At 40.0% G+C, this 10,962-nt stretch overlaps 1 non-coding gene across 1 annotated transcript; it reads right to left on the bottom strand.

Annotated features, from left to right (window-relative positions):
* Positions 1-3,934: 3,934 nt before the first annotated feature.
* LOC145118010 (small nucleolar RNA R71) lies at positions 3,935-4,041 on the bottom strand. The gene has a single exon (XR_013712996.1). It is a non-coding gene; the product is annotated as a small nucleolar RNA R71 (small nucleolar RNA).
* Positions 4,042-10,962: the final 6,921 nt, after the last annotated feature.

Raw genomic sequence — 10,962 nt, 5'->3', positions numbered from 1 at the left:
TGCAGCCAAAGTAGAAGCATTTTCGAAGAAAGGGACCAAAATTGACAATACTTGGAACTTTAGAGACTTGAAGATTTAAAAGAAAAGAAACCCACGAAATCTGCTATACTCACGTCGTGAGATGTCTAGATTCACGACGTGAGTTGGAGTGTTCTAGAAGATATGCATCCGGATGAAAGAGTCCTTGTCGAACACGTTTATCTCATACTCACGACGTGAAGCTTATCGTCTCACGACGTGATCTCGGCAAAATCAGAAATTATAAATACCTTAGTCCATTACGATTTGAGAGACTTTTGGCCGGTAGAGAGGAGATCTGGAGATGAAATTCAGTAGGGAAGAAGTGCTGGAATAGGGTTTTTACCACCAAGTAAGAGAAGAGTACATCAATAGTTTATTTGTTTGATACATTCATCATGACTTATACTATGATTTGTTTTAGTTTGTTTGTTGCTATGAGCAGCTGAATCTAGCTACTCTTGTTTAGCTAGATGAAGCTTCTGACTTATGGTTTAGTTTAATTTGCTATGGATTTGTTAAGTTGGTAGTTTGCTTGTGTTTGATTATTATTACCTAGCATGCTAATATTTGTTTCGTTAGTTGCTTAAATTCATGTTCTGTGTAGCTTAGTGACAATTAAATTACATGAACTTGAAACCTAGTGATTTAGTGAACATTGAATTACTAGAGCTAGGTTTGACCAATCTTAGATAGTAATTAAAGTAATTAAATTTAGCTGTGCTAGAGAACATAAATTATGACCATAATTGTGTTTGCATAATCTTACATAGCATATTCATAATCCATAACTGGTTCTGTGTTTGATTGTGTGTGACCATACATAGTTTTACATGAATTAGTTTAATATTGGTAAGTTTAGACTTAAATTACTAATACAATAATAACCAACTTGATAATCCATAATTGTTAGCTAACCATAAAGAAGAAGTGGATTCGAACTAAACAAGAGTGTTTTTAACTATTGATTGAATTTGAGTTAAGTTAGTCTGATCTTGAAAATCAGATAAAAACCCACTTAAAGCTTGTTAAAAATTAGGTTAATTTGGTAGTAATTAATTAATTAGACAATACCGTTCCATGTGATCGACACCCGACTTACCCTACTATTCTATAATTTTGACTAGGTACACTGCCTAGGTGCAATTTAGTTAGTTAAGGTAGTTAGGTTATAAATATTAAAATTAGGTGTAGCTAATTGTACGCATCAGGAGCAGTCCTCATGTAGAGAGGACGGGTGATAGCTTATGATGCGCGGCAGTTGAAGCCGCATGAGACGAGATATCCCACGCATGATCTTGAGTTGGGGGCGGTGGTTTTCGCCCTCAAGATTTGGAGACACTGCCTTTATAGGGTTCGTTGTACTATCTACACGGATCACAAGAGTTTGAGGCATATTATGGATCAGCCGAACCTAAATATGAGGCAGTGCAGGTGGCTGGACGTAGTCAAGGATTATGACTGCGAGATCCTTTACCCTCTAGGTAAAGCAAACGTGGTGGCGGATGCCCTGAGCTGCAAGTCTGTTGGACCTTCTGTTGAGGTGGCATGTATGAGGATTTTTGTGGATTCTCTGCTTGTGGGAGTGAGTAGGGAGGCTCGGGTCGAGGGGGTGCGGGAAGAAAATTGGAAGATTGAGAGGATCAGGGGCGAGATCACTAGATTTGTGCCGGACAGTCGTGGTTTGTTGACCCGTTGCGATCGGTTGTGGGTTCCTGTGTCTGGTGGGATCAGACAGATTGTGTTGGAGGAGGCTCATAAGTCTCGCTTTTCTATTCACCCGGGGGCCACCAAGATTTATCAGGATCCGAGGTTGAGTTATTGGTGGTCGTGCATGAAGAGGGAGATTGTCTGGTACGTCGAGAGCTGCTTGACCTGTAGGATGGTCAAGGCCGAGCATCAGAGGCCGCATGGTAAGTTGCAGCCTCTGGAGGTTCCCATGTGGAAATAGGAGCATATTTCGATGGACTTCATTACTAAGTTGCCGAAGACGGCAAATGGTTTTGATGTTATTTGGGTCATCGTGGATCGATTGACCAAGAGTGCCTATTTTCTAGCAATTCGGGAGAGCTCGTCGTCAGAGAAGTTGTCCGATGTGTATATTCGCAAGATTGTTGCTCGCCATGGGGTTTCGGTCTCTATTGTTTCAGACCGTGATGTTCGGTTCACCTCCCGTTTCTGGCAGAAGTTCCATAAGGAACGGGGCGCGAGGCTGCATTTCAGCACAACTTATCATCCGCAGACCGACAGCCAGAGTGAGCGGACCATTCAGAATCTTGACGATATGTTGCGAGCATGCATTATTGATTTTGGCGGGAGCTGGGACTCCTACCTACCTCTTGCAGAGTTCTCCTACAACAACAGTTTCCACTCCAGTAGGTGCCCCGCCTTTTGAGCTTTTGTATGGGCAGAGATGTTGTACCCCAGTCTGTTGGGGGGAGGTGGCTCACAGGGTCATGGGTCGGACTGAAGTGGTTCTGCATACTATAGAGATGATTCAGTAGATTAGGCAGAGATTACAGAATGCTCAGAGTCGGCAGAAGAGCTATGTCGACCAACGCCGATCTGAGTTGGAGTTTCAGGTCGGTGACATGGTTGTTTTGAAGGTCTCACCTTGGAAAGGTGTGATTCGCTTCATGAAGAGGGGGAAGTTGGGTCCCCGATTTATTGGACCATTCCGAGTTATTGCCAAGGTTGGCAAGGTTGCTTATAGATTGGATCTTCCGGAGGAGCTCAGTCAGATTCATAGCACTTTCCACGTTTCGCAGTTGTGGAAGTGCGTGTTGGACGAGGATGCAGTGGTATCATTGGATTATATTCAGGTTGATGAGCGTTCCCTGTGATCGACACCCGACTTACCCTACTATTCTATAATTTTGACTAGGTACACTACCTAGGTGCAATTTAGTTAGTTAATGTAGTTAGGTTATAAATATTAAAATTAGGTGTAGCTAATTGTACGCATCAAGTTTTTGGCGCCGTTGTCGGGGAACGGCTTAGTTAATTACTGATTTATTTTGCTTTAAATTAATCGATCCTTTTTGTCGGGTAAAACCTGCAAAAAGTTATTTTCAGTTTCGTTTATTTTCTTGCAGTACTGAACTCACGACGTGAGCATTAGTGGCTCACGACGTGAATCCAGTGATTTCCAGTTTTCTTTGTTTTTAGTTTGCTTTTCTATTTTAGTTCAGTTTTACGTTTTTATTTTTTTGTTTTATTACAGTAGTACATGACCAGAGGCTCTAGCACACCTTTGGTACCACCGTTTGAAGATCCAGAGTCGGCCCTTCACAAAAAGAAGGATAAGAACGTGAAAGACGATCAAACACCAAAGAAGACACCCTTACAAGAGTTCAAGTCAGTGTTCTCAAAGAATTCAGGGAAGAAAATGGGAGAATCGAGCTCATCTACGAAGGACAAGAGCAAGATTGCAATTTTAGATCAAATACCTATCCCAAACGAGTCTGAATACGAGTCCAGGAACGAGTTTGGACTATATACGAGCGAACCCGAAGACAAGCCAAGCAACGAAATGGCGAACATTGAAGAAATGACAATGGGTGCTTACAAGAAGCGTATTCGAGAAGATGTTGGTCTGGGATTAGTACAACCCGCGATTCCTGCCACTGCCACATTCGAGTTGAAGGGACACATCCTTAATGCACTAAAGGATATTCTGTTTTATGGAAAGGATCATGAGGATGCTTTCAAACATCTAAAAGAGTTCAACGACATTGATGACTATTTCAATGTCCCAAATATCAATAGAGATACTGTCTTGCTAAGAATGCTACCAGTTACTTTCAAAGGAGCTGCGAAAGACTGGTTGAAAGCACTCCCACCTGGTATAATGACTACTTGGGTTCAAATGCGTGAGCAGTTTCTAGACCAATTTTGCCCACCATCCAAGATAGCAAAACTCAAGAAGGCAATAGCCAACTTTGAGCAACAGCCGAGGGAGTCACTATACAAGGCATGGGAGCGTTACAAATGATTGTTAAGGAATTGTCCTCAACATGACCTTAATATTCAGCAAGAGATGTCTATTTTATTTGATGGGGTCAATGTCATGACTAGACAACTCCTTGATTCGCAAGGCCCTCTCACGAAGAAGAATCCTAATCAGATCAAGGTGCTAATTGAAGAATTCGTAAAACACTCTCGTGAGTACCACAACCCAAGACAAGATGGAACAAAAGGCAGTAGGGGTGCACAATCTGAAGAAATGGCTGCTATGATGGGGATGTTGAATAATATGGACCGGAGATTGACCCAAATGGACCAATCAATTCATGCAATAAGAGTTGGATGTGAAAGGCGTAATGGTCCACACTTGACCAAGGATTGCAGCTAAGATGATAACGGGTACAAAAAGGCTGAAGTTTGTTATTCGAGTGGGGATAAGTATAATGAGGACCGGAGAAAACCAAAGAAAAAGTGGCTGCCATATGATGAATACAAGAGGCAAAAGGAAGAAAAATATAAGCCGACAGGCCGAGGCATCTACCAAAAATAGCAACCACCAGCCGAAAAGTAAGTAGATTTGGAAAACATTTTGACCAAATTTATGGAAGCTTCCGAGAAAAGGCATGATGACACCGATGCAGTGCTAAAGGAACGCATGAAAATGATGAAAGAACAGCACACAATGATGATTGACCAACAAACCTCTTTAAGAAATCATCAAGCATCGATCCATAATTTAGAAGTCCAAGTTAGTCAATTAACTACTTTGGTGAGCAATAAATTATCCTCACAATTTCCCGAAAAGAATGCTCAATCCCATGTAATGATGATTGATACTGAAGAAGAGGCCATCTCTGAGTTCCTAGAAGCACTAGAAGTGGAACCAAAGCCATCCGGACCAAAGCCAAAGAAGTCGAAGCTTGAAAACGAAATTACTGCTGAAACACCAGACTCACATCGTGAGCCCGCCATGCTCACAACGTGGGCTCGGTCTGAACAGAAAAATTCAAATTCCGTTCCGGCTTACAGACCGCCTTTGCCGTTTCCATCTCGAGCACAACTCAGTCCACTGGAAAGGGAACATCTGGAATTTATTCAGCAAATAAAGGGTATTCCTATTAATACCCCTTTTATCGATTCACTTTCAAAAATTCCAGAATACGCGAAGTTCCTACAAGATCTTATGGACACTCGTTAACAATTAAAGAAGAACTCTAAAGTAATTCTTAGTGAGCAAAGTTCAAGAGTGGTATTGGGAGACATACCTAAGAAGATGGGAGATCCTAGACGCCTTACTCTTCCATGTGAGTTTGGTAACAACTTGAAGACTTATGCTTTAGCCGATTCTGGGGCTAGCATAAATTTGATGCCATATTCATTTTATCAAAAGCTGAATATTCAGAAAATGAAGGGTACAAAGATGACCATCCACATCGCCAATCGTTCGGTGACTCACCCGAGGGGAATTGTAGAAGACATCCTTGTTAAAATTGGGAAATTTGTTTTCCCAGTTGACTTTGTGATTATGGATATGAAGGAGGATGTGAATGTCCCAATTATTCTTGGTCGCCCTCTACTTAATACTGCTAGAGCTTTAGTTGATGTTCGTGATTCGAAGCTTACATTGAGGGTTGGTGATGATGAGGAGACATTTGGAATACAATATGGTTTTCAAGGAGAAGATGTAAAAGGTGAGGTGTTCAATATGGATGAAGATAATGATCTTGAAGAATTAGAGAAGCTAATGGAGGAAGAAATCAAGACAATTCATCAAGTAAAACGCACCAAACCGAGAGCATCTGTCCCGTGCTTCGTTGAAGTCATTACCTACACAAAACCAACAACTTTGATCAGTGAGGAAAGCGATGAATTGTCGAGTGATGAAGACGAGGCTACTTCCAAGGAGACAAGTCCAATGGTAAAGGAAGAAAAGATTCCTATGGAGCTTAATAAAAGTGAAGAAAAATTAGAGACTAAAGGGATAAAACGCAAGCTCGATGTAGATGAAGTAAAAGCTAAAAAGGAGAATTCAAAGAAGGCGTACATTAGACGAGTTCAAGCGTACAAGAGGCTATGGAAAGAGCAAAAGATTCAGGTGCTGATGGATTCCTCTGACAGCTCAACGTAGGAGGCACAGAGTCCAGCTCACGACTCCATGAAAAAGAAGCGCTTCTCGGGAGGCAACCCGAGTTTGGTTTGGATTTTCTTTTCTTTTTAGTTTTTGCATTTTTATTTTTCTAAGAAAATCAATCATATCATCTACAACCTTTTCTGCATAATAAAACACTTAGTGTGAGGTCCCTAAATTAAGTGGTAATAAATTAGGTGATTTAATTAATTAAAATTTAAAGATTTAAGATCCAGACGAACTCACGACGTGAATCATTATGGTTCACGATGTGAGTATAGTGTGAATTACGGACACCTTTTTGTTAGGCCATTATATTACCTAACCCACTTAATCTTTAATCGAATGGCCCAAGTGTTCAGCCCAAAACAAACTCACGACGTCAATCCTCTACATTCACGACGTGAATTTAGAAACGCACGGGACCACAGTAAAAGACAGAAACCATTTGACCTAAACCATTACTTTATTCTCCCACGAAGTGAAAACGGATTTTGGTCCCCGCTTTGTTTCGATTGCGGCCGGCATCTTCTCTTATTCTTCTTGTGCTTACGTAATCCTCCAATCTAGGTAAATTAATCTTCTTTGCATTGTTTATTGTTGATTTATTTGCTAGATTTAGGGGTTAGGGTTTGCATTTCATTTGAATATCAAAATCAATACCCTTAATGTATGAAGATTTTGCTGCATGCGTCTGGAATGAGTTTGAAATTGTTCTAGCATAAAACCGTAAACATTAGATTCGCACGATTTGCACACAGAATGGACCGATTCTGACTTTTGATTACGAACTCACGACGTGACTCCTTAGGGATTCACGACGTGAATCCTGGACACTCTCAGTTTCTGATTCTGTTTAATACTAATCTTTTGGGATGTTTTTGTTGGTTTTGTTTTATGTTTATTTTTGTAGCAATGGCTCCCAGAAGAGAAGTTCCGACAGGGGTGGCAAGTTTGCACTCATTCTACGTTTTCCCAACAACCATGCCACGAGATATTTTGACACGTTGCAACAACAGGCTAGGGTGGTTGTACAATAGTGAAATTGCTCTTGCCCCTACAATTCATTAGGCAAGATTGAGGGAGGTCGGAATCCTTGATCGGTTGTCTCCGTTTCTTACAAATATTTTTTTGGGAAATGGATTTTCATTCACGTGCAAGGGCTGGCATAATTTATTTGGTATCCAAGAGAGGGTATATAAGGAACTATGCATGGAATTCTTTGCAACTGTGGCATTCCATGAGAATGTCCAAGACCCTACGTTCCCGCAATCCTTAGTTTTTATACTCGAGGGTGAATATCGTGAATGCAGTTTGGTTGAATTTTCCTGGAGAATAGGGTTATACGAGACTCAGGAAGCTATGACTCTAGAATTTGTTATGTTTTTGAGGGAGGCAGCTCGAGGATATGAAAATGGGGCCTCGGGGCTTGAGTTTTGGAACAATATTGCATCTGGAATATTCAATTCCGGAGTGTCACCCGAGAGCAGCATAAGATCCCCCATTCACCGCTTGATACACTGATTCATCACTTTCTCCATCAATCATAGGCGCCATGGGGATAAGGTCATGAAGCAAAATTTGTTTTTTTTATGGTGCATCTTACAGCCGGGAGTGTGTTTTAATATTCCATATTTTCTGGCTCGTTTCTTGGCTGATTCTGCTACAAGTTCCCGTCCCAGGAGCCCTATCTATGGGGGCCACTTCATCACTCGATTGGCCCGTTCTTATGACTTAATCATTCCCGAGATTACCCGCTCGTTAACTTGCACGGAGGGTAACGAGTTCACTATAGGATACTTGGAGACATTGAGGGTTGTTCGGAATTTTGGGTCTCATTGGGGCCTTGTGCATACTGATGATGAGGGTGATGATGGAGAGCAGCCTAGTGGACAACCTGAGCAACAACCACAGCCAAGGCCTCGGAGGAGGAATGTGCGAGGACGAGGAGAGAGAGGACAGTCGGTGCATCAACCCGCACCCATGGGAGGACCAAATTTTGGGGGTGATATGGCCGGGTATTTTGATCAACTTTCGTTAAGTTTCAATTAGATTGGCGGGACTATGGAAAATCTAATACAGCATTTGCATATGGAGCAACCTCCTCACCTGGGGTATCATTACCAAATTTTCCCTAGGTGGAGTGAGTATAGAGGTCAAGGGGTAGATGGAGCCGGTACGAGTGGAGCACGGGGTGAAGAAGATGACGATTGATATCTTATCTATTTAGTTTTTATTTTAATTTTATTTGGTTTAGCTTTTTGTGGTTTTGAACTTGTATTATGGTTTGTAAGACTTATAAGCTATTATGTTACTTTTATTTGTCCTTTGGTGGCTTTATTTCAGATTTGCTATGGAGTCTCGGAAAATAAGGTCGAGTCGAGAGCGTATGTGTCTAGCCAAGGGTTGTCTAGAATCTAGAGTCTAGAGTCACGAGTCGAGACCCACAATTGAAAATAAGTGTAGGGTGAGTCGAGAGAGAGGATGAATTTAGCGAAATATCATAGAAATTCTACATTTAGAAGTGTCTTTATCCATTCAGATATTAGGGTGGAATACCAACATTATTAAGAAGAATGGGCAGTTCTAATTTTCAGTCGCCCAGATCTCACGTCGTGAGGCTATATTCCTCACGTCGTGAGTTGGGTTACGAGGTATTTCGGAATACGCATTTCAGCGGCTTCACGTCGTGGAACATATTACTCACGTCGTGAGTTTTCTATTTTCACCGTATTGAATCCTTTTCGTTCCTATTCATTACATGGATCACCACCATTACATTTGGAGTTATTATGAAGACAATTATGGCTCGTTTCCTTCGATGTACAATGTGGCGTATGCTTTCCCACATTATTATTTACACCTTGGAGATTTGCACCAGTTTTATTGAAGGTTGAAGTTTCGATTCCGTATGTTGTTGGCACTTTATATATTTCGCGAGTTCAAGGTCCAAGTTCCGATTTAGAAAAAGTCCATATTCGTGATGCACATTTCATCCACACGTTTGGAGTTCGATCACGCCACTGCTATACCAGGGGAGTCTGTTCCTTTTTCTCCCTTTTATTGTTTTTAATTTAGTTTACGCATACAATGAGGGCATTGTATGTAATAAGTGTTGGGTAAGAGGTCGAAAAAGTAATTGTTTAGGTTGAAAAAAGTAAATTGCTAGAATTTAGTAAATTTAAAGAAATTTGGACATAGATTTGAAATAATAATCTAAATAAATATTCTAGTAATAATAATAATCAAAACTTAAGTTGCTAGTGTTGTGTGGGATGATCCGATGAGAGCTCAAATGTTTAGTTGAGCCAATATACGGTATAGTGCATTTGTAGCCTCCTTTATTCTAGTGAAATCATGGGACAAAAACACAACCCCGCTTACTTTGAGGGATGCAATATGTTTACCAGCCTGTACTTGAAATGTATCCAGGAAAACTAATATCTTTAACCGATAAAGGTTGAAGTTAAGCGCCCCTAATTAAGCATGTAGGTTTTGAGTGGAAAAAGTGAGATATTTATAAAAAAAGAGAAAGAGAAATTACCAAAAAGTGAAAAGTTGAAGAATTTTTGGAGCTATAGAAGTATCAAAGTTTAAAGATCAAAAATCAAAAATTCTGAAGAAATATAAAAAGTTGAAGATACCAAGAATTACACAAGAAGGTGGTGAATTCGAAGAAATCAAATATCAAATATCAAAGAAAATGAAGAATTCAAGAGCTCCATAGTGTGGTATCTAAAAAGTTGTAATTCTATAGATTATGTATGCTTGGGTGGCTTTACAAAAATACATTGAGGTTAAAAAGATTTCTGCGGATGGATTCGGAGGGATGCATAAAATGAGTGTTGTTCAAAAGAAGTGGGCGAGTGTTTATGAGGATTGTGAGTATTTAGAATTGAGGGGGGTTACTTAGGAAAAATTTTAGACACAAATGCACGCGTTGAGGTATTGGCATAATGGTTGAGTTTGAGTTGGATCGTTCTATGTGATGTTGGTGATAAAGGTTTAATTTTAAAATAATTAGATTTGCTTGAGGGCAAGCAAAACATAAGTGTGAGGTATTTTGATATTGCCATATTTATACATATTTTTAGGCAATATTTAATTACATTTTTATTAATATTTTGGTTATTTTCATAGAATTATGGTACTTATAAGGATAAATTGTTATTTGCAGCCAAAGTAGAAGAATTTTCGAAGAAAGGGACCAAAATTGACAATACTTGAAACTTTAGAGACTTGAAGATTTAAAAGAAAAGAAACCCACAAAATCTGCTATACTCACGTCGTGAGATGTCTAGATTCACGACGTGAGTTGGAGTGTTCTAGAAGATATGCATCCGGATGAAAGAGTCCTTGTCGAACACGTTTATCTCATACTCACGACGTGAGGCTTATCGGCTCACGACGTGAACTCGGCAAAATACCTTAGTCCATTACGATTTGAGAGACTTTTGGCCGGTAGAAAGGAGATCTGGAGACGAAATTCAGTAGGGAAGAAGTGCCGGAATAGGGTTTTTACCACCAAGTAAGAGAAGAGTACATCAATAGTTTATTTGTTTGGTACATTCATCATGACTTATACTATGATTTGTTTTCGTTTGTTTGTTGCTATGAGCAGCTGAATCTAGCTACTCTTGTTTAGCTAGATGAAGCTTCTGACTTATGGTTTAGTTTAATTTGCTATGGATTTGTTAAGTTGGTAGTTTGCTTGTGTTTGATTATTATTACCTAGCATGCTAATATTTGTTTCTTTAGTTGCTTAAATTCATGTTCTGTGTAGCTTAGTGACAATTAAATTACATGACCTTGAAACCTAGTGATTTAGTGAACATTGAATTGCTAGAGCT

The sequence above is a fragment of the Lactuca virosa genome, chromosome 5, assembly GCF_052849685.1.
Source record: "Lactuca virosa cultivar CGN04683 chromosome 5, Lactuca_virosa_CGN04683_v6, whole genome shotgun sequence".
Classification (NCBI taxonomy): domain Eukaryota; kingdom Viridiplantae; phylum Streptophyta; class Magnoliopsida; order Asterales; family Asteraceae; genus Lactuca; species Lactuca virosa.
This window is presented reverse-complemented; position numbering and strand designations above follow the sequence as displayed.